The sequence below is a fragment of the Tachypleus tridentatus genome, chromosome 6, assembly GCF_004210375.1.
Source record: "Tachypleus tridentatus isolate NWPU-2018 chromosome 6, ASM421037v1, whole genome shotgun sequence".
In the NCBI taxonomy this organism is placed as follows: domain Eukaryota; kingdom Metazoa; phylum Arthropoda; class Merostomata; order Xiphosura; family Limulidae; genus Tachypleus; species Tachypleus tridentatus.
In genome coordinates this window covers 99619821-99643450 of record NC_134830.1, presented here as the reverse complement: position 1 = coordinate 99643450, position 23630 = coordinate 99619821, and the positions used below count along the sequence as shown (strand labels likewise).

At 35.9% G+C, this 23630-nt stretch overlaps 1 protein-coding gene and 1 pseudogene across 12 annotated transcripts in view; one reads left to right on the top strand and one right to left on the bottom strand.

Annotated features, from left to right (window-relative positions):
* Positions 1 to 23630, top strand: part of LOC143253173 (uncharacterized) — a 75876-nt gene that overhangs the window by 5755 nt on the left and 46491 nt on the right. For 5 of the 12 annotated variants that reach the window (XM_076506561.1, XM_076506564.1, XM_076506552.1 and 2 more), the window contains exon 2: positions 16685 to 17206. The exons of 3 other annotated variants lie outside the window; for them this stretch is intronic. The gene's annotated coding sequence lies outside the window, so the exon portion shown is untranslated. Of the gene's footprint in view, positions 1 to 16684; positions 17207 to 18650; positions 18817 to 23630 lie in introns of those variants that run through there. 4 more of the 12 variants (XM_076506559.1, XM_076506554.1, XM_076506558.1 and 1 more) reach the window with 3 other exon arrangements.
* Positions 20045 to 23338, bottom strand: LOC143251675 (histone-lysine N-methyltransferase SETMAR pseudogene; annotated as a pseudogene).

Genomic DNA, 23630 nt, shown 5'->3' with positions numbered 1-23630 from the left:
TGCAAGAATTATGCATTTATGATTTCAAGTGGTCAGGACTACAACTGCTGTTGCTGCTGTAATGTATTTACTGACAACATTTACTGGATTAGAGCCTCAGTTACCATCCCATGATATGGCTGCTCTAGTAAATTGAGAATTAACCAATTTCATGCAACATTCAGTGCTATCTAATGGTTTTACTTTCTCTTTTGCTCACTGGTTTGACTGATGTGTAAGATAAGGATTTGGACAACTCTTTTCCCCTTCCTGAATATGCTTCTCAATCAATTGTCATTTCTGGAGAACTGCTGACCTATTTCCCCTTTTCTGGAATTGATAAGTCAGGTATGTTCTCCATTCCTTATCTTCCCTTGACTTTTGGGAGACAAGGATTGAGTCACATTATCTGCATATCTCTCAATGTTTTCAAGTCAGAGCCAGTGGGAGCCGCATTCCTTCACTTTGTCTAGGTTTGGAATCCCTTTGTAATTGATCTCTAAAATCTGAACATTGTCTCTGAAGGACTGATCCTCCACTGCCATTCTTCTTGTTTCTTGCTCCCATTTCCTTCTCTCCTCCTCAGAATTCCATTTCTTTCCAGCACCTTTTGGAAATGGTTCTTCAAGATTTACTTCACAAAGATGCTATCAAATGAGATTCTTTTCATCTCTTGGTCATTGATTTGCCATAACTAAAATGTTTTCACCATGGAGTTGAGCCTAGCTCTTCATTTGGTTTTTCACTCCAGGTTTGTGAGATACAAAGGTTGATATCTCAAATGCATTTCTCCATCTCTCCAGCATCCTAACAATACCTTCTTTGTTCATCATACCCATGTGTTTCAATTTCAGGTACTTCTGTTCAAATTTGTTTTAGCACCATATGCATTCTGTAGAGAGGTCCAGGCTTTTGCCTACCTTCTTGGTTCCAGTATCTTTTATTTCCACTATTAAATAGATGACTGGTGACTTCTTGCCTCTTCAGAAGATGACTCAGTCCTACATATTCAGTTTATTTAGTGTGTTTTTAAACTCTTCTCAGTGAGGCCCAATATCCTCCACTTTGGTTTAGAGTTATGTAATGTCTCATATACATTGTCTTATCCTCTCCTACTGCACAAAAGGTTCTCTCTCTTTTTGGAATGTGGATTCCTCTAGAAGCCCTCATTCCTCTTGGTTGCATGTATATTTGCCATCTTTATTGGGTTTTAATAGACCAGTGGAATCTAGTTTGAGATACTTTAGTTGCCATTCTCTTACAGACTGAGTTTTCCTTGTGGTTGGATCAGAACAATACTACAGCAGTTGTTACCTTCCTTTTCCCAAATGTCACCTATTTTATGGATGATTCTCTTCCTGGTTGGGAATCCTATCTTGACAACTTGAAATGATTTGGGACATTAGACTCTTTTTTTTTCCTTTCTAAGTCTTCCCTCCATGTCAGTCTCTTGGAACTTTTTACTATATATCAAGCGTTACTTAATTTTCTCTAGAATCTCAGGGCCAATTGGTTCCACAGTAGTCTTGCATATCACCAGGCAAGAGAGCATTTGGTCAAGAAATTTCTGTTTTGAAACATTGAATTTTCGATATTGATCCAGTGCCATCACATCACTTTCTTGGTATGTCATATTCTGAGTGTGTGGAATCTGGTTAGAAGTTTACAGGTTGGGTACCTATATGCATGTCCTCCTACTTGTCTTCTCCTAAGGGTTCTTGTTATAATGCAAACCACTATGTATTATTGTATATTGGTGGCTCGATATTGGTTAGCTCAATCATGGCTTATGCTGCTGTATGGCTTTTGATGTTTCCCTCCTTCGACTTCCTTTATTTCTAACACTCTTTCATTAGCCCCACTCAAGCATACATCATCCATTCATTACCATGCTCTACTTTTATTCATGACTTTTGTCTGGTCCTCCATCAGAAGGGCTGGATATTTGCAACATGCACCTTCCTTTGTTTCCCATCCAGTTCATCTCACCTTCATGGTGGTTTAGCAGCATAACTGGTTCACATACCAGAGTTGACCTATCAGACAAGGTTATTATCCTTCTTAACCTATTGTTCCTCACATAATATCCTTTTTGACAGGGGTCTTTTGATTTCCTCTCTTGTAGGCTATTAGGCAGAGTTATTTGACACATTTTGGTTTATCAAGTTTGCTTGTGTTTTCCAGTTGCTAGTCTGATCTCTGTTGCTTCAGTCTTTTTGCATTTCTTGTCTTTCCTTCATGATTGGAGCCACTCCTCTGTTTGAACCTTTGTGTTTATTATATCATGTTTATTTGAAGTCCCTGTTCTTGCTTGTGTTGTTCTGATATGTTAGTGATTGTTGTTCACTTCATTTTGTTTTATAGTTCCTTTGTTTTCCTCTTACCTAATTGGTCCTTAATGCTCAATACATTAGCTTTTAAAGAGGTTATTTCTACCTTTGCACCCTTTTTCTTTCTCTCCATTTCTCACCTTTATGACCATTCTAATTTTTTGCCCAGTCAGGGCTTTTTGAGCTTGTATGACACATACTGCACTCTTATGGGGTTTCAGAATCTATTTATTTCATGAAATCTTTACCTTTCTCATAATTTTTTCTCATTACCTTTATGGGTTGAATTTACCAGTTCATTTGTCTGGCATTTTCTTCTGATGTTTATCAACATTTTTGTGTTTTATGCCCACAAGATCTGTTACCTTACCATGTCCATGACTGCACATTTCCTTCTTGCCCTGAAGGACATCATCAGTGCTATGAAAGTTTATTTGTATGTGGTTAGTACTCAGTTTATTTTCCTTTCCTTTACAGGGTCCCTTACTGCATGTTTGGATACCATGCTATGGCAAGTGTTGCCTGACCAGGTATACTTAGTCTTAAATCCACATTGCATGACCTGTGATCATATACCATACTAGGTGATTTTCTTGCTATTACAGACCTGATTACTATTCCATATGCTGCTAGATGCCCTCTATGTTTTCAAAATACAATGCCATAATATATGTTCAAGTCGTATAACACCCATGTTAAGATGAGGTATTCTGTAGAACCATTCATAAGTATAAGTATACTTCATGGTCTTTTGCTTCATAAATGTGTTCATCCCTGATCATCCACTCATGAACTAACACAAGTAAACAGGGATCACTGCCCACCTATCATGGTCCACAGCATTCGATGCTCATCTTACCATGGACCCAACATACAATTCCAGATGCCACCAAGTATTGGATGATGTGCCTTGTCAATGTGATTACTCTGCTTTTCAAAATAGGGTTTCATGGTCACTCATAGCACTATTTCAGATGCTGCAGTCCTCTGGACTCTGCAGTGCATTATTTCCCTCCTCCTTCTAGTTGGGTGTGTGTGGGAGTCTTTGTGGCTTGTTAGTTTCTAGACACTGAGTAGAGGCCTGTCCTCTGGACTGTGCATAATGCCACTCAGTTGAAAATAAGGTAGGGGCATTCTGCTCATATATTTGGCATGATATCCTTCTTACTCCAGATGTGATGTATAATCCCAGATGCCACCATATGTTGGATGTAGTACTCCATCATCTGTATATTATAGATGTGTGTGTCAGTTAGGATATTGGTTCCCGAGGATCTGATTCTGGTTGTAGCTAGACCAGCCATATAAGTTCTCACATTAAATTGGATAGTTTCGAACTGGAGATGCCAACCAATATAGCCACCATCCCCCTTCCTACCATCACCTCAATGTTAGTTTCCAGTGGATCTGATGTTTGTTGGAGCTGGATAAGACACGTGAATTTCCACAGGCATAAAGTTCGGTATTTTCCTCCTGTAGTTTGGTTCAAAAATTTACAGTGCCACCAGCTTTTGGACTAGATATGAATATCCACCTGGGCCCTTTGCATTTCTGCTTTTGGCCATGTCTGTTCCCAGTAAATATGGTGTTGATTGTATTTGAGGTCCATACTTTCAGAGGCAGGTAATTGGCATGTAATCTCCTCTTCCCTATAAGTACCTGTTTATGAGATGAAAAGTAGAGAAGTGTCTTCCTACTGTTGATTTAGTGTGGAACTTCAGATGCTTACAAGTGGTGATTGAGGTTGAACTCTCATTTATGCCTTTGCCATGCCATAAGTACTCTACACTGAGGGGAGGAGCATTATTTATTTAATTTTTCTTGGGGTCCCTCTTCTGTATCTACCCATTTGACAACATACTACTTGCACTTCTTTGACACCATGTGGTTTTCCATTGGGGACTTCCTGTTGTTATTAACTCTCCACCTGTTTATTATGGGATTCTAGCTTTTTGTGATTAGATGTAAGATATTATATTGTAAGTTAACATTTCCTTAAACTGAAAATTTATTTCCAATAGATACTTATCTCCTCAAGTTTTTCACCCATCCTTTCCACTTCCAGTGTGGTTTAATGTAGGAACAGAAAGGGCATTAAATATGATAGTAGTAACGTTGCACTCCTATCAGTGGATGGTTGCTGTATAGTCAGGATCAGAGTAAGTGGGAGTATCAAGGGTATCATTTGCGACTTTTGTTTATTTGAAAGCTTTTCCCTTCTCTACATCTGGAAGTTGTCATGTGAGCTGATATATGGTGTCCCCAGTATCAATCTTACAAGGTATAAGATTTGCTGAGGGAGAAGATCTTGTTATTCTATGGGTGAAATTGATCAGTTGTAAGATCTTCACAGCTGCAGTCTTGCAGCTCCTATTGATGAGGTGGTAAGATTTCCTACTTCTTGTTTCTAAGGTAACTACTACTGATATTCTTTGGTTTGGAGGTACTACATGTACAACCCTACATTTTGCAATGTTCCATCTAGAATTGGTATGGCTCTCATTATTTGAGTTGATATCCTTAGTAATGACATATTTATTCTTCAAACCAATAATCTCTCAGGACAAGAAAAAGAGTAGCTGTGGATATAGAATTAAAAATTAGGAGAGCAAAATGTGGGTGCTCAAGCCTACAGCATCTCACATATGTATCACCCTACACTGCTCTTTTTTTCCTTATGTTAAGCTGGATAAGACTGATAAATGGTGTATCCCCACTTTATTGTGGGTCCTACTTCTCAGTCACCTTCAGAACCTAGGGTAACTTTATAATTCCACATTGCTTCTTGTGTATGGGATCTCTTCAGTTGATGAAAGGGAGGAGAGGATCTTGATAGTTGAGGCATCCAACCTTAACACACCACTTTGGCCTTGAATCCCTATAGATGGGCAGCTTTGGGATGGTCTTCTGGGGTCAATTGGCTGGTCCACTTGGGTTAGGGTAAACCAAGTATCAGTGTTGGATGTTCTCAACAGGTGTTGTGGACATTGTATCTGATGCTGGTGTTTGGGTATTGTGCTCTCGAAACTCTGACGTTGCTGCAGTGCCCTTGTTTAGCATTGTAATGCGTCCCCTCGTAGGGCTCCATGGTGGGTGGGGTCAATGGACACAGAAATATCTTTTTTTTTATTATGGATCTCCCAAATAAAAACTTAAATAAACCAGTGAAAAACAGTCCGAATGTAAACGACCACATCTTGAATATTTTGAGAAGCAATCTTCAAAAAACACTTATACCTCATTTTCTTATATTACATTCTCTTTCAGACAAACCTTTAAGGCAAATGTCTCCCTTTTTATTCAGAAGAAACTAGAGGAACTTGCTGGCTATTTAAAGTCAGTTCATTCTGACATATTGGTGAAAACATCCATATCTAAACACAGTGAACTCTTCTTACATTTAAAGGTGTTTGAAGATATACCCATTAAGGTTACTCCCCATTCTACTTTGAATTTGTCACGAGGAGTTATTGTTGAGAGGGATTTGAAGAACATCCCTGAGTCGGAGATTATCACTGGTTTCTCCACCAAAGGATTTTCTGCAGTGAGGTGTATCTACATTTGCAAAGATGGAATTATGATGTCACCCAATGCATTCATTTTAACATTTGCATCACTGCATCCACCTGCCACCATGAAGGCAGGTGATCTTAATTGCAAGGTACGGCCATATATTCCAAATCCCCTCAAATGTTTCAAGTGTTAGTGGTTCAGTCACATGAAGACATCATGTCATGGTTCCTTGATGTTTGCTCGTTAAGGAGGCAAGGACGATGATGCTTATGAATGTGAAACAGACTCTCATTGCGTTAATTGCAATGGCAGTCACCCATTCTACTTTTGTTCTTACTCTAAGTGATTGGAAGAAAAAGAGGGGCAATGTTTGAAAACGATTCAAAACATTACTTTCACTGAGTCTCGAAAGTTACTATACACAACTTCACCTTGGAAGTATGCTGCTGCACTTTTTTTCACTACTCCAGTGGGAGTGCAGATGGATCTCTCCATGCTTCCAAAAGAATCATTCTCATATGAAGGTCTTTTGGCCTCCATGGTTAAGAAAATTGATGAATCAACGTCAACACCCATATCTGTCCCCAACATCATTCCAGTAAATCCCAAGATACACTTCCTTAGATTCGGGCTATGGGCATTTTCTCGGGTGCATTTTCTTCTCCCATCCTAAGATGCAAAACAATCATTTGTACATGTTCTCAGTCACTGAAATCCTCTTCCAGCAAGAGAGACCTGTCTAATTGACCCAGGGCAAGATCCATGAAGGTCGATAGACCTCCCTTGAATAAACAAAATAGAAGTAGTAAGAAACAGAAGGGTTCTCCACCCAGTTCACCTAAACATAAATAAAAATGGTCACCTTGATACAATGGAACTGTCAAGGTTTACGTTTTAATCTGGGTGACATCAAAGCACTGATTGCTTCTTACCATTCCTCTGTCTTTCTTTACGGGAAACATTTCTGAAACCTGCTGATACAGTCACTTTTCGGCAATTTTCTTTGTACGTAAATGACAGGTTGTGTGATGGACGAGTGCATGGAGGAGTGGCACTGTTGGTTGATCAGCATGTGCCCACCCTGTCTTTGCCACTCAACACACCTTTGGAGGCCATAGCCATCCATGTTTCCTTTGGTCATACCATCATTTGTTCTCTCTGTCTCCTGAAGAAGCCTATGATCAATCAGACCTTAATGCTGTTGATGAGCACTTGCCATCTCCCTTTTAATCCTGGGAGATTTGGACATAATCCTCTTTGGGGGTGTACTGATATTCACGGGAGGGGTCACTTCATAGAGCATATGCTCTCAGATTACTACTTTTCTCTTTTCATTACTGATTCTTATACTTACTTTTATGCATCTATCAGTCCTTTACTGCTATTGATTTCTCAGTTTGCTCCCTTTCACTATTCTCCTACCTTTCATAGAGGGTTGACAGTAACCCACGAGGCAGTGGTCATTTTCCTGTCATTCCTGTCGATGCCACCTGTCCCGCGCACCTCAGTGGAAACTGGATCAAGCCAACTGGCTCTCTTTCACTGCTCTTGCAGAAGTTGGTCTGGCAATATATTGGTTGGATCTGATGATATAAACTACGCGATGCTGCGCCATCTATCACCTGCTTCACTTGCTATTCTTCTTATTGTTTTTAGCAGAATGTGAAAGGAAAATGTTTTTCTGATGCCTGGCACCAGGCTGTTGTCTTACCTTTCCCAAAGCCTGGAAAGGATCCCAAGTTTCCTTCAAACTACTGTCCAATTGCTTTGAGCTGTCTCTGTAAGAAAGGTAAGAGAAGATGTTTAATGCTCGTCTTGTTTGGTTCCTCAAATCAAACAACCTTCTCTTGCCCACCCAGTGTGGGTTCTGGCCACAGCGCTCCACCATGAACCAAATGATTCGACTTGAAACTTTACTCAGAGAAGCCTTTCTCAAATGACAACATCTTTTATCAGTATTCTTTGACATTGAGAAAGCCTATAATACTACGTGGAGGTATGGCATTTTGCGAGACCTCCATTTATATGGGTTACGGGGTCATTTGCCTATTTTTATTATAATTTTTTTTAATGGGCAAGTGATTCTAAGTTCATGTGGGTTCGATACTTTTCCATTCTTTACTACAGGAACTTGGAGTCCACCATGGCTGTGGTTTGAGTGTAACACTTCAGTAATGGCATTAATCTTTATACTGAACACCTCCCTCTTCCTGTTGCATACGGGCTCTTATGTCGATGGCTTTCACATCTCATGTCAGTCGTCGAACATGAGGTGTATTGAGCATTAGCTATAAAATGCCTTCAATAATTTATTGAAGTAGACCACACAGGAAACGGTTTTAACTTCCCTCTCTCTCTCTAATACCGTTTGCATGCACTTTTGCCACCAACTGGGTATTCATTCTGATCCTGAACTCCATGTTGGTGAAGTTCTGCTACCAATGGTCCCTGACACAAAGCTCTTCGTCCTTTTCTTTGACTTTAAGCTGACATTTATACCACACCTCAAACAGCTACGAGTCAAATGCACAAGAGCACTGAACATCTCCCGTGTCCTCTCTTCCACCACTTGGGGGAGGGGATCTATGTTCTGTGCTAAAGATATAGTGCCCTCTTATTCGATCAAAACTAGACTACAGGTTACTGGTCTATGGCTCTGTCAGGACCTCAGCCTTGAAGATGTTGGACCCCATTCATCATCAGGGACTTTGGCTTTGCACTGGGGCTTTCTGCACTTCCCCAGTCCAGAGTTTGTACACAGTATCGTGAACTTCCTCTACACCTCTGCCGTTTGCAGCTGTGTTTACTGTATGCTTCAAAACTTTTATCCTTTCCACAGGATCCCACCTGGAATTGTGTTTTCCTTCTTCAGTGGGTCATACTTTATGAGAACAGACAGTGTGTCATTGTTTCTTTTGGCTTTCGTATCCAGGCACAGTTAGATGAATTGGGTCTGTCCTTGGAAAACATTGCTGTATCCACTGGTCAGCCCATCCCACCATGGCTTATTACAATCCTCAAATGTGACCTTTTTTTAAGTCATCTGAGGAAATCAGATACTCCCGATTGTAAGTGCCGTCTGTTATTTGCTGAACATCTTTTGGGCCATCCTTTCATTCCCATTTATATGGATGGCGTGAAATGAGGTGACTCTGTCATGGTTTGTTGTGGTTCGGTGGTTGCACACAGAATCCCCTCTACAGTATCTATACTCGCTGCTTGACTGTATGCTATTTCTCTTGCCCTGGATCACGTAGAGAGGTAAGCGGTATTCGAGTTGCATTATTTATAGTGACTCGCTTAGTTCTCTACTCTCCCTGGACTCGCTTCACGTTAGTTCACACCCTTTTATCGCCGATATTCAAAACCGACTGGACCATTTCTCTTTAACATCTACTTCTATCCAGGCTACGTTAGTATTCGCCGGAACGAGCTCGCCGACAACGCGGTTAAGTCTGTTTGATCTGGCGCTATCACTGCTGTATCTGTTCTATCCATGGACTATGATCCTGTATTCAAGGCTCGGCTTCGTGTCAGTTGGCAGTCGATTTGGAGTAAGCAACGTGAAAACAGTATTTCCCAAATAAAACTCTCTATTCGACTTTGGCCGTCTTGTTTCCGTAAGGATCGAAGAGAGGAAGTCCTTACTAGACTATGCATTGGTCACAGTTTTTTTAACACATCGTTTTCTTTTATCTGGGACTGCATCAGTGTGTTGTCTGTGGGTCACAATAAGCCACATTTGTTGTCTTGCGTCGTTACAACTCTCAACGACGGCTCCATTTTAGACATGTTTTGTCCCAAGGTTTATCCATAACTTTGTACAGTGTCATTGGCGATGGTGAAACTATCCGCTTTACAAATGTTTTTAGATTGTTAAAGGCCATTGACCTTTTTAACGCTATTTAAGTTTTTAATTCATAAATTAGATTTTTTAAATATAATTCCTTATTACAAATTAAAGTACAACTAGTTCTATATGAAAGTATAAAATAGCCGAAACGTCAAATAACTCGAAACCAGGACTGGAAAGGCCAACTTCTGGCGAGTTATGATGATTAAAATTATGCTACAAAAAGTCTTTTCAACTTGTATCACTGTAGTTTCTCTCTTACTGTTGTAAACTAGATTTAAATATTAGATTTAATGTTATTTAAGTTTTCAATTCAAAAATTGAACTTTTTTTTGTCTTACCTTTATTCAGATTTACGAATTTTAACTTTTTACCGGATGTTTGGCGAAGATAGCCTAGTTGCTTTACGCCATAAAACGCCAAACCAAAGAACTTTGCATGACATTAAAGGTGGTGAGTTGCCAAGAAAGGTTAAAGAACAATTGATTGAATAACTATAATGTACAGATATAATCAGCTTTCAGAAAATCTCTAACCTGCTTTAATTAATCCAGGATTTTTGACATTTAAAATTCAAACATCAGAATATTAGAAATTATTACAAGAGAAATAATTATCACAAAAAGGTACGTGGTTTCATAAATAGAACATGTAAAATCTAAAATGTTCATAAGAAAGATTAACCTTCAAGAGAATGTGTTGTTAGTCATTATGATACATGTACTTAATACAGGAGAGATTGTATTTAACATGTTGGTTTATGTCCTGATTCTAAACATTTTGTTTGTGTGCTTATAAATGAGACTTTGTATGTAATTTCAAATGATTTATATTATAGCTATTTCATAATTCATCTATAAAATTTAATTTATTGAATTTCCGTAAACAAGAGTAGAAACATTTTTGCATTATCGTACTGCAATGTTAAGTTTGTTTTGGTTTTGAATTTCGCGCAAAGCTACTCGAGGGCTAATTAAAGGACAAAAAGGTCTCATAAATTAATTCACTCTAATCCTGCCTAAAAGAATTTCAAGAGATGCAATTAAGGAGAACTCCCTCTTGTTTTACCTTTTATAGTAATAATGTATGTCCATTTATGAATTTCTGTGGGAATTCATCTTTTGTGTCATTTACTTTTTCCCTCATAATTTGTCTCAGTAACACAGATTTATGTTGTTAAAACTGGGTTTCAATACCTCTAGTGGGTACAGCATAGATGACCTATTGTGTAGCTTTGAACTAAACTACGAACAGATATAAGTGCTTATGGTTTTAAATGATCGTAACTGGGACAGAGACGGTATTGTTAAAAAGTATGAACAAACGATAATATCTAGTTGAAAAGTAATTTAAAATACATTTATTCACTTCGATATTTATCTGATGCACTGAATTCGACGAGTCATTTTCTAATGTAAATACACAGGAATAGTGTTTGAAGCCTAGCTAATTGACTGATGACAACTTATTAAGGATTTAGATAACTTTTTTTATTATTTTCATCGTTTACTGAAATGTGGCATTTTAATAATTATTGAATGTAAGTGGTCGACGATTTTAAATGACAAAACTTCTTGATATTGAGTTTGAACCTAAATTGCATGTTATATAATAAATAATAAATAGTGAAGTTTTTTTGGATAATTTGGTTGTGTGACATGTATTCCGTGCATTGATTAAATAACTACATATACAATATATATTTGTTTTCATTTTTTCAAAGTTTTTTAAGAAAAGTACGTTTAGATGAATCTCGTCATTATATAATCCTTTTTTTCTTTTTATTTGTACGGTTTATTCTATAAACGTAGGATAGGAAACTAAACTCACCACTTCTCTAGGACTAAAACCACGTTTTTACGACAACGAATAAAAGTTATTCTTGGTACTATGAAATTTACCGAATCAGTTTAAACATTTAACCCGTTAATTGTGACATTTATAGATAAATGACTCTCCAAGTAACTAATTTGGTTAAGTATACAATAGAAACAAATGAAAGTTTTAATATTATTTATTCAAAACGTATAACTGGTAAAGTTTGAAGGGAAACCTTCATAGTGGTAGATCTATCCAGTGGCAGATCGTTATGTTTGCGGTCTGCGACGCTAGAAACTGGCTTTCGATACCCGTAGTTGGCAGAACACAGATAATCCTTTGTATATCTTTATATTGAACTACAAACAAGCAAACATGGTGGTACAAAATTCCGGACTCGTATGACAGTGCTTAAAGGAGGGTTGACGATTATGGCCATAACCGTGAAAGATTTTATTTTTCTATATAAATAAATTTGTCTTATTGTATAAAGTAATCATTTAACATCTTGGAAGATATTACCTGTGGCCTAAAATTTTGTTGTTTTGTTGTTCCTTAAATAAATTTTGTATTTACCACACAGTGTATGCCAACGTACCTAAGACTTACGTTTGCCCACATGTAACCCAGTGGAAAGCTTTGAGGTATAATTTATGCTTCGATTCTCGTAGTGTCAGTTATGTAGCTGTACGTTTAAAACAATCATTTTAGGTTGTTTTCCGATAAAACACTACAAAACGTTGAGTGCGCTATATTAAAACGGTTTTGAATATGTAAGTCAATGAACCACACGACAACTATATCCGATATAAAGTCGTGGGTCGTGGCATAGTCTGGTGACTAAAACGCTCGACTCGCATTCTGCGGATCTTGGACTCAAATTCTTGGTCACTGAATATGCTCGCTCTTTCAGCCGTGGAGGCTTTTTAATGTGACAGCCAATCTTACTTTTTGTTGGTAAAAGAGTAATCCAAGAAGTGTCACTGGAAGACGTTGACAAGCAGCTTTCATTCTATTTGCTAAACAAGCTAACACAAAGAGCCTTCGAGGAGCTTTGCGCAAAATTCAAAACAATGTGAACTATAAAATCGCGGTGAAATGTTTTGGGCGACACATAGGTAATGTGATGCCGCCAAAAAATGGCTAGTTTTCGGTCAGATATGTAACAACCTTTACAGGTCAGGGATTTAATTTCCCAAGACGGTGTAAAGCATCCGTTATACTTTATTGCTTTGGAAAACCAAATAATATGGATGAGCAAAGCCATCCAAAAAGAGACCTGAAAGCAGGTGTGATAAGTAGAGTTTGGCTTTTTGTAATAAATGAGACTTTACGAACATAAAATGTTTTCCTTTAAAAGCAACAAAAGTTATGTATATACAAGTTGCTTCACGAACTGTCCCTTCAACCATCACATACTTCGAGCAGCTGGAAAATAAACTGGGTTTTTATGCTAGTAAGTACGAAAATGTATCGGTCAAGTCGCTAAACGTAGCACCTGTGGATTTCTGAGCATTCAGATTAGTGCAAGGGCGCTGGGTTAACATCGAGATGGTTTACGGACAATAGTGATACGAAATTCTTACAACACCTTTCTTTTGTGGAAACTACGCTGGTTCTGTCAAGATGCATAGTCGTTAGATAGAGAATGATCCGACGTGGCAACATGTACTTTCGACGTGATGAGATTCCAAAATCGTTTTAATATAACGTAATCAATCTGCGGAAGTGATGTCGAGAAACCCACTTGTTGAGAAATTTATATGCAAAAACGGCTCGTTTGGGTTGAGAAAATATTTTATATAGAAGAGCGAACAACGTTTCGACCTTCTTCGGTCATCGTCAGGTTCACAAAGAAAGAGGTAACTGACCGGAAGCTGACCACATGTTTGAAAGGGGTTGTGTAACTGAGTGTCGGAATGTAGAGGGCGGTATTAGATGTTTGAATATATAATTTTATTTATTTTATTATATTAATATAGGTATAAAGGCGTTCCTTTATATTGGTTTATTTTGGATTTAAGTTGTTGTATAAGTAAGGCTTCTTTAATTTTGCGTTTGTTTGTTTGTTTCTTTATTTAGTATTTGAGTGTTTTCTATGGTTATGTTGTGTTTATTTGACTTGCAGTGTTCGAAAACGTGTGAAGGTGACTTTTTATGTTCTTTGAATCTGGTTTCCATTTTTCTACTTGTTTCTCCAATATAGAAGTCGTGGCAGTTATCACATTGTATTTTGTAAATAATGTTGGTGTGGTGTTTGTCAGTGTAGTTTTTACATAGTATAGACCTCAGTTTTGTGCCTGGTTTTTGAATAAATTTGGTATTAACTGGAATGTCATATTTTGTTACTAGTTTTTGCCAAATGTTGGTTATTTCTTTGCTGATGTCGGGAATATATGGTATACAGCAGTATATGGTTTCGTGATTTTTTGATTCGTGAGATATATTTACTTTAGTTGGTTGATTTTGCTTTCTGTCTAGGTGTGTGCGTATAATGTTTTCCACGGTTTGTGGAGGAAACTTATTGATGTTGATGAAGTATTGTTTTATTTTGTCTAATTCATCGTTAATTTTATCTGGTGAGCATAGTTTTATGGCTGTGTTTATTTGGTTTCTTAGTATGTTGAGTTTTTGTTTTGTTTCGTATACTGAGTCCCAAGGAATGTATAGTCCAGTATGGGTGATTTTCCGGTGGATTTCTGTTTTGAATTGTGTGTCGGTTCTTGTAATTTTGAGGTTAAGAAATGATATTTGATTGCTTTCTTCCTGTTCACATGTGAAGTTAATGTTGGGATGTATAGCGTTAATGTGATTGAAAAAATTAAGTATGTGTTCTGTAGATTTGAATCCCGCAACCGTGTCATCTACATATCTGTACCAGTATAGTGGTGGATGTAATGCTGTGTTAATTGCTTGTGTTTCAACTTGTGTCATAAAAATATTGGCTAGAACTGGTGATACTGGGTTGCCCATGCTTAGGCCATTTGTTTGTATATAGTTTTGGTTGTTGAACATGAAGTTTGTCTTTATCGTGGTGAATTCTATGAGGGTTGCTAACTGGTTACTGGGAATGTCAATAGTTGGGTTAGGGTCTCTGATATAGAGTTCTAAGGCTATCTTGCAGGCTTCAGTGGTTGGAACTTCTGTAAAGAGGGATATAACATCGAAACTGGCCATTAAGGCTTTATGATTAAGTTGATTTAGATTAGACTTGAAATTAAAAGAGTCTTTGATGAATGAGCTGGCTGATGTTACATATTTGGAGAATGCCCATGCTATGTATTTACCAAGATTGTAATTAAACGATTCATATGTGGACATTATTGGTCGTAATGGACAATCTGGTTTATGAGGTTTGGGGATGCCGTATATTTTCGGTGTGCGTGAGTCGGTTTTACGTAGGTAGGAATAAAGTGTTTGTGAAATTGTGTTGGCTTTTTTCATTTGTAGTAGCAATTTGTTCAGTTGCGTCTCGTGTGTCTTTGTTGGATTTGTGTGTATTGGTTTAAATTTGTTCGTGTCTAATAGGATGTTATTCATTTTTTGGATGTATTCATTCGTGTTCATTATGACTATAGCGTTACCTTTATCTGCTTTTAGAATTTTTATGTTTTTGTCTTGTTTTAGGTTTTTAATGGAATTAATTAAGGTTGTTTTTTAGTTTTCTGTTTTGTGAAATTATATTGATGGTTTTGTGAGAAAATTCTTTGAAACAATCGTTTAAGATGTTGTTTTTAGGTGTTTTTGGAAAATATAAATTTGTAATTTTACCTGGGAAGTTTGGCTGTTGGATGTCACTAAAATTATCTAAGTTGTCTTTCTGTTGGTTGATCAAAGAACATAAAAAGTCAGCTTCACACGTTTTCGAACACTGCAAGTCAAATAAACACAACATAACCATAGAAAACACTCAAATACTAAATAAAGAAACAAACATAAACAAACGCAAAATTAAAGAAGCCTTACTTATACAACAACTTAAATCCAAAATAAACCAATATAAAGGAACGCCTTTATACCTATATTAATATAATAAAATAAATAAAATTATATATTCAAACATCTAATACCGCCCTCTACATTTCGACACTCAGTTACACACCCCCTTTCAAACATGTGGTCAGCTTCCGGTCAGTTACCTCTTTCTTTGTGAACCTGACGATGACCGAAGAAGGTCGAAACGTTGTTCGCTCTTCTATGTAAAATATTTTCTCAACCCAAACGAGCCGTTTTTGCATATAAATCTGCGGAAGCAGTAATTTATTTCCGCACCTTTCCAAATTTGATTGTAAGACATACGCATTTATTGAGTTTTCCTTACACGTAAATTAGGAATTATCATTATCACCATTCCTCTTGGTTAAATATGTAATTTATTAATAGTTTTAAAAACATTGTATTATTTTATTTATGAAAAAATAGTTGGCTTCGTTGTTCGTAATTTAATACATCGATTAGCGCTTAAATATACACATAATTTACTTTACAGAAGTTTTGAAAAGCTTTTTAAATATACACAATTGTTTCAATTTAAGTAATGCGAGGTTTCAGTAATAACGAGAAAACACTTGTAGAGAAAAATATATAAGTAAAAACGGCTGGTTTGGGTTGAAAAAAAATTTATGTAGAGGAGCGAACAACGTTTCAACCTTCGTTGTTGGCTCCTCTACATAAAAATTTTCTCAACCTAAATCAGCCGTATTTACGTATATAATGCGAGTTTTGTGATTTACATAATTTAAATTGCTTGAGTGTTAAATTTAGTTATTTTAAGGAGTGATAGCTTATCGCAAGTTTGTTTACGAATCGTGCGTTGTGTAGTTCAATTGCTATGAATTGGCGATTGTTATATTCTGCGTCGTAATACTATGACGTAAAGACCCGGCATGGCCAAGTAGTTAGGGCGCTCGACTCGTAATCTGAGGGTCGTGGGTTCGAATCCGCGTCACACCAAACATGCTCGCCCTTTCAACCGTCGGGATGTAATAATGTGAATGTTAATTCCACTATTCGTTGGTACAATTTTGTACAGTTCACAAACTGTTCCGTGTAGTTAATACTTTGTTTTTAATAGTAGTTTCAGGGGTACTGTCGTTATTGAATAAAAGGTCATTGACCTTATTTTATGCTGTTGAATCTTTCTGTTAAATATCGGGGATACAAAATAAATATTGAATTTTCTTGAAAATAGGCGTATAGAAACAACAGCTGATGGTGCAATATCTCAGTTGATACTCCAGGCACTGAGGGAAGCTTACCCGCTATGTGCACGTGTTCGACTACAAAGGTGACGAAACATATGATCTCGGTGAAAATACGCAAAACGGTTGTCATAGAAACACATCTTGATACCGGAATTGAGAACCAATGACACTAACTGATGAGCACGTGCTGTACATGTGATGCTGACTGCGCAATGGGTGAGCGTGGGAGGCCTCGCAAGGTTTTATATGAATTTATAGGTTTAACTTATCGGATAACAACGTTACAGGAGTACATGTATGCTACATAGTTTTGTTTGGGTAGTACATGTGTAGAAGATGCATTCTGTTTGTGTTTTCTCCTCAGTTATTTCTAGCACTGGAATAAAAGTCTAAATAATAGCTTAACATAAATCACTTGTATTGAGCATGAAATATTTGCGGTGTGTGTGAAGACAGAGATTACCATCGTTTTGGAAATGTAGTTAAACTCTGCCATTGATCAGTGACAGGTATAGTGGAATTTATTATTTAAAGTAATTTATAAATAACATCGTGTATGGATTTAAGATGTGTGTGTATAAATTCTTTTATGTAAATCAAAAATTAGACTATTGAAAATAAAGTAACGAAATTAATAAATATAAATCATCACAAGATATAAACAACAAATTAGAATATTATTTAATTATATTTTGGCATTTAGGAGTACATGTAGAAACATGACTTTTACAGTGAGAGGGACAGAGATCTAGGAAACTTAATCTTATTTGAGGCATTCCTCCATTTTTATATCATGCCCTGATTATTCATGTTTCATTTGTTTTTTAATGTTTTTCTTCCTAATGGCATGAAATTTATATATAATTGCTTTCTGAAAGATTTTTGTAATAAATTAATATTAAATTCATACAATCAAAATATCAGTAAGTTTTGAACTAAAGTAAGCTAACTCCACTAGTCATAGAAAAAAATAAAGTAATAATGTAAGAAATAAATTAGGTAATTTATTATAACAGGTGAACTAAGATTATAAACATGTGTAAAGCCATAAAAGATGCTGTAAGAAAATAGAAACTCAAAGATTAGAATAGATTGATTCATCTGTTGGGTAACTTTACTGTATGTGGTATTATAATATTTATAATGATTACCATTACCTGTGGTTTGGCACCTGTAAATTACCTTTAAAGCTGCTGGTTAATTTGAATTTCATTTCTACTGTGACATTGAATTTTAGATGGTTTTGCATTTTACTTTTCTAAAACCAAAGAATAATCCAGTATTTTTATCTGAAACAGTATAGTAAATATCTTGGTGTTTACTTGTAGTTTTACTTGTCTGAACTCATGAATTATATGGATTTCCTTGAACTTGGTTGTTTTTAAATTTCTTGTAAAATATAAATATGGAAAAGCTACATACTTTAGTCATAATTTGCTTCAATGTATACTAACTTGATTTGTACATATTAGGGTGTGAGGTCACATGATTGAAATTAATGTTAGACTTGTTCACAAACACTGGACAATACAATAATGATCCAACATGACTGATGTTTAATTAGCTTACTATAAAGTAAATGTATAGAGGTAGTCACCCTACAATATGAGCACATTGATTTGTGTCATGTAAAATAATCAGTTAATCAAAATTACAATTAAATTTATCAGTATCATGAAAATAATCAACTAATAAAAACTAGTATTTTCAATTTTTGTCAACCTTATTAAATTGCATTGTTAAAATTGTTTAACTATACATCCCTTTTAGTGTTTCATTCCATTAAGTTGTTTTCATAAATATTAGTAAAATGAATAGTAATTTAAAAGCTATTTCTCTTATCAAAGTTCCATAGTTCACAAAATTTACATGAAGAAGGCTCCCATGGATAAGCTACAATATATTTTTCTGTCTTGTTTTGATGTTTTTAGCTTTTCTTGTTAAAATACATAGCAAAAAAACACTAGGTACTTTTGTCAAGACGTGCACTAATAGAATAACTCATCCTGGTCATCATGACAACTAAAGATTTCATCATGGTGGCTAATATTTTTCTCCTTTTATTCATGCATATAAGTATGCTGAATAGAACTCAAATCTAGAACAGTTTTCAACTCTTGTAAGTCCAGAACTATTTTTACATTCTTTTAGTCCAAAATAACATTTTGTATCAAGGATTTTAATAGTAGATTTAGCACTTCATGTTTTTTTCAGAAATGAAACACAGTAGTTGCACAACACATCACTAATTTCGTACCATTTTGTTTTTCTTCTCTCTGAATTCAACCAATTGGTGCACATCTTTAGACTTGTATGAAACTAAAGGCAGTTTTGACAATACTATTAAGTGGTTGTTGATATAATGTGGTCACTAGCATACACTCATTGCTGTGAAAGTAAATATACATAGCTCTCATTTCCCAGTACAAACAGTAATAAAGTTAGATTAGGCACACCAAAAGAGCTTTGTTTATCATTGTATAGTGATGAGCAGATTAGACCTAATCTGGAACAACCTGCTTGACCTATTAATATTGTACTGATTGTGTTTCTTTTATTTTCATTCTTTGCAAGAATACATCTAAGTTACAGTTATTTAGTCTATTATTTTAACCATTTAACTATGGCTGTAACGTATACTTCCTAGTGCTTACATTGCAGCAGGAGACAAATATTTTCCATTTTTGATGCTGTTATGTCTTTCTCTGCTGGCTCCACGTTCATCATCATGACTGTCATTACCAGATGGAAAGCCGGCATCCTCCTATCTCATTTCCTGTTCACCATCACACATTTGAACACCACCTACTCTCTCTCACTATCTTCTAAGGTTCTGAGTCAAGTGTATCAAGCATATTTACATAGTAATTTGGGTTGCTACTTACTGCCCTAGCAATACAGGTATGCAGTTTTTGTAATTTCTGCTTAGGTGTCTTTTGGTTACTGAAGGGTTAAGGAGAAAATATTGAGGCAAATCATGTATCAACATTAGGTGGGATGCTAATAAATACTTTTCAACCCATTTTACTCCCATGTGTCACAATTGGCAATTTTGAATGACAGTGGAGAATATTTGTCTCATTTGTAGTGTCAGAGGGTGGTTTCACTGGGAAATGTATATCCCAGCCATAGTGAAAGGGTTAGTAATTGCACATATTAAAGTTTAACTTATATAATAGTTTAATAGTGAACCCAATATTTTTCAGTGTAAAACTATTTTTGTATCTTAACCAACTGGCTTAAAATATTTTTCAAGGCCTGTATTAGTGGATAATAGGTTGTTTGAAAAATAATGGCAGATTTAATACTTTAACTGTAATAAGAAATAACAAAATTCAAAAGCAACTTTATTCAAAGTAAGAACTTAATGAATCTATACACTTTTGCCAATGAGAAACAAGATTGTTTATGCCATGATAATAAAACATTAATGTCCTAGAACTTAGAAATTCTTGAAAGCCATTCTTCTCTGCTGCTGCTCTGTTGTTGAATCTTTTGTCCCGTAAAAGGTTTTCCAAATGCTTAAAGTGGTATTGGGGAGGGGGGTATGACAGGTCTGGGGAGTAAGGAGGACAAGGCAATGTTTCATAGCACTTATTGTTGAGCTTTTGCAATGTTATTTGAGTAATATGTGGCTGAGCATTATCATGAAGCAAGATTGGTCCTCTTCGATTGACTAATGCTGGCATTTTTTCATGCAACTTTCTATGCATTGCTTCCAATTCTTGACAGTGAACCTCAGCAGTGATATTCTGGCCCTGGTTGAGCAAGCTGTAATGGTTAATACCAGCTGCAGACCATCATATAGTGATCGTAATTTTCTGTTGGTGTAACTTTGGCTTTGGGAAGTGTTTTGGAGCCTCGTCTCGGTTGAACCATTGGCAAATTTCTTTCTGTTGTCTTAAAGGATCCACTTTTTGTCGTAAATGACAATTCAATCAAGAAATTGGTTATTTCTATTGCACAAAATCACTAGAACACTGTTTAAAATGGCAATTTTTCTGATTTTCACAGAGTTTGTGTGGAACCCACCTGTCAAGTTTTTTCTCTTTTCCAATTTGCTCGAGATGGTCCAAAATTGTGAAAATACCAACACTCAATCCTTGTGCAATTTCTTAAACAGTGTGATGTGGATTTCTTTCCACTAATGGTCTCAGTTAGTTGTTTTCTACAGCAGAAGGATATCCTGTGCTCTCCTCATCTTCAAGGCACGCATCTCCATTACGAAACCTTTAGAGCCAGTAATATACTGTATGTTCGGAGGTGGTTCTTTTGCTCCATGCTTGATTGGTATTGTGAGCTGTTTGTAATGTGTTATGATCAAGATTGAATTCATGCAAAAACATTATGCACAAATTTTTTATCCATCATTAATTGTAAGGTTCTGAAATATTGGAAATAAAGTTTTAGAAAATAAAAGTACTAATGAATTGAAGAAAGCTTTAGTTTTTAAATGGTAAATATGAAGATGTAAGAAAGGTTTCTTATCCCTATAAATGATTATAATTTTAGTATAAAAATCTGCCATTATTTTTTGAACAACCTAACAGTTTGATTTATATAGATCAGGAAATGAGTTCATTCTGTCCAGAAACATGTAGGTTGAAATAAAAGTGGTCCAACATGGTTGATACAGTAAAACCTGTTTGAGGTGGAATTGCACAGACAGAGTAAAATTTCTGGCTCAGACAGTGACTGTTTTGGTTTTTTCAATTTTGCACAAAGCTACTTGAGGGCTATCTGCACCTTAGACAGTGAACATGCATTTCCTTAACTATATATAATGTTTTAGCATAATGGTATACTTGTTTGACTCAAGGGAATTAAGATGTTTGTAAATATAGTTATTATATTGTTTATGTTATATTTATTAGAATAAGAACAAAACTATACATTCAAAATATACATAAGTAAAAAAATCTTAATCAAATTTATTTGAAAAGTTTCCAATTTCAACTGTTTCATTTTTTTAATGGGTTTTCTCATGCAGTTAAAAGAGAATGCCAATACTGTGGCCTTTTCATGACATTCAGTTTCCCCCTTCATTTTTGCATACAATTTGATAGTGTTAATATAACCTAACACTTGTGATGAAGTAGGAATTTCTTTTTCCTCACTATCTTTTCCATTTTGTTTATCTTCGGAATCGCTCGCACTGTTACCATCTTGTGATTCTATTACAGATTTGAAATCAGTTTCCTCAGTTTCTATTAAAATATTCTTGTCAACATTCACAAAACTTTCCACATTCATAGAACCATCTGCATCAATCTTCTCATAGTTTGGATTTCACTATTACAAACAACTTCTCCACAATTTCTGCCATTATCAAGAACAAATCTACAATTTTGAAAACACTATATTATGCATTCATCTTTTATGCATTTGATTGAATGACTTAAAAATGCAATTCTATCTAACACGTCAATTTCCATGATTATTTCAAAAACTCTCTTACAGTCGTCCATATTTGCAATAATATGCTGAAGCATCAATTTTCTATATTTCAACTTTATGCACTGTATAGTTCCATTATCTAGTGACTGTAGAACTGATGTTGTATATGGAGGTAGAAAGACTAAACAAACATTTAAAAGTTGAACATTTTGGTAACTAGTTGCATTATCTAGGAAAAGTAGAACATTCCTATTTTCTTGTTCCATTCTTTTAATTTGTCCAAAAATTCCTCATCCACTTGTCATCCACAGTTTATTATTTACTTTCCATTCCATAGGAAGTTGATTCTTCCTTCGTAAAGTTTTGAAACAGTGCAGATTTTCACTTTTACCTATTACTCGTGGTTTCTAGTTTTCCATCAACAATTGTGACCAAAAGTACAGTCAGTTGTTCTTTTGAAATGCGACTTCCTGAATAATGACAGCAGAAAAAAGAACAGAATATATTTAACTAATACTTACTGTAACAAAATGCAGAATTTGTTAATATTTAAAGAAATTATTTATTAAATAAGAAATAAATATTTAATCAAAAACATTTTTTCCACCTAACTCAGTTTCTAATCCTACTTTTTGTTAGATGAGGTAAGTGAAAAGATAGTTTTCTGTCCATGTTATGTAGTTTCCACCATATAGAGGGCCTTTTATAAGAGAAATCTTAAGATAATGCTGCAAAATTTTGATATTTCTAGCTTGTGATGCTTTTTCTCTCTGCTGTTTGTCTTCCCTCTTCTTACCACTGTGAAATCTGTGTTGCTCCTTTTCTTCACATTGAAGTCTCTAGTAGTGTTCTTAACACCTTGCAGACTTGAGCCATGGTTTTAGGACACTCTCTCCCTTTCTTCTTTATTTCATTGTCTTTACCAACCTTGTATCTTCATACATATTCCTTTGCTTTGAAATCTCCACCTCCCTGTTTTCCTGGTTGTCATCCCTCTATATTTCTTCTCACAGCACCCCCTCTTGTTGAAATTCTATCATGTATCCCATCAATGACTACATTCCTTTGTAACAAGTTGGCTCAAGTCCCAAGAAAGCAAACTGTTTCTGTGTGCAGATCTCTGGACTCCATTTGTAGCTGTTTGGTGGGTCATTCCAGTTCTTACACAAGGCTTTTATCATCTCTTCTTTTGTCTTCTTTTTTTGTTCCTTTCCTCTCCCTTCCAGTCTTAAGTGTTTTTGCATATTGAGGCCATAGTATCAAATCTTTTGGGCAAGAAAGTCATTCAGGCAAAACAGTTAAATCCATCCTCACTTACTTCTGAAGTATCTGCTGTTGAGACAATGTATATACATTTCATTGTTCATTCCAGACCATACCTTCCATGAACTATCATGGAAAAAGCCAGTACTGGGAATGTGTCTACTCACCTCTCTAGCTCACATGTGCTGGCTTTTCAGATTTGGTTTTGTGGTAACTCTTTGCACTTTCACTAGTAAAAAAACCTTTACAGCAGTTAGGTCTGTCTAATTATGT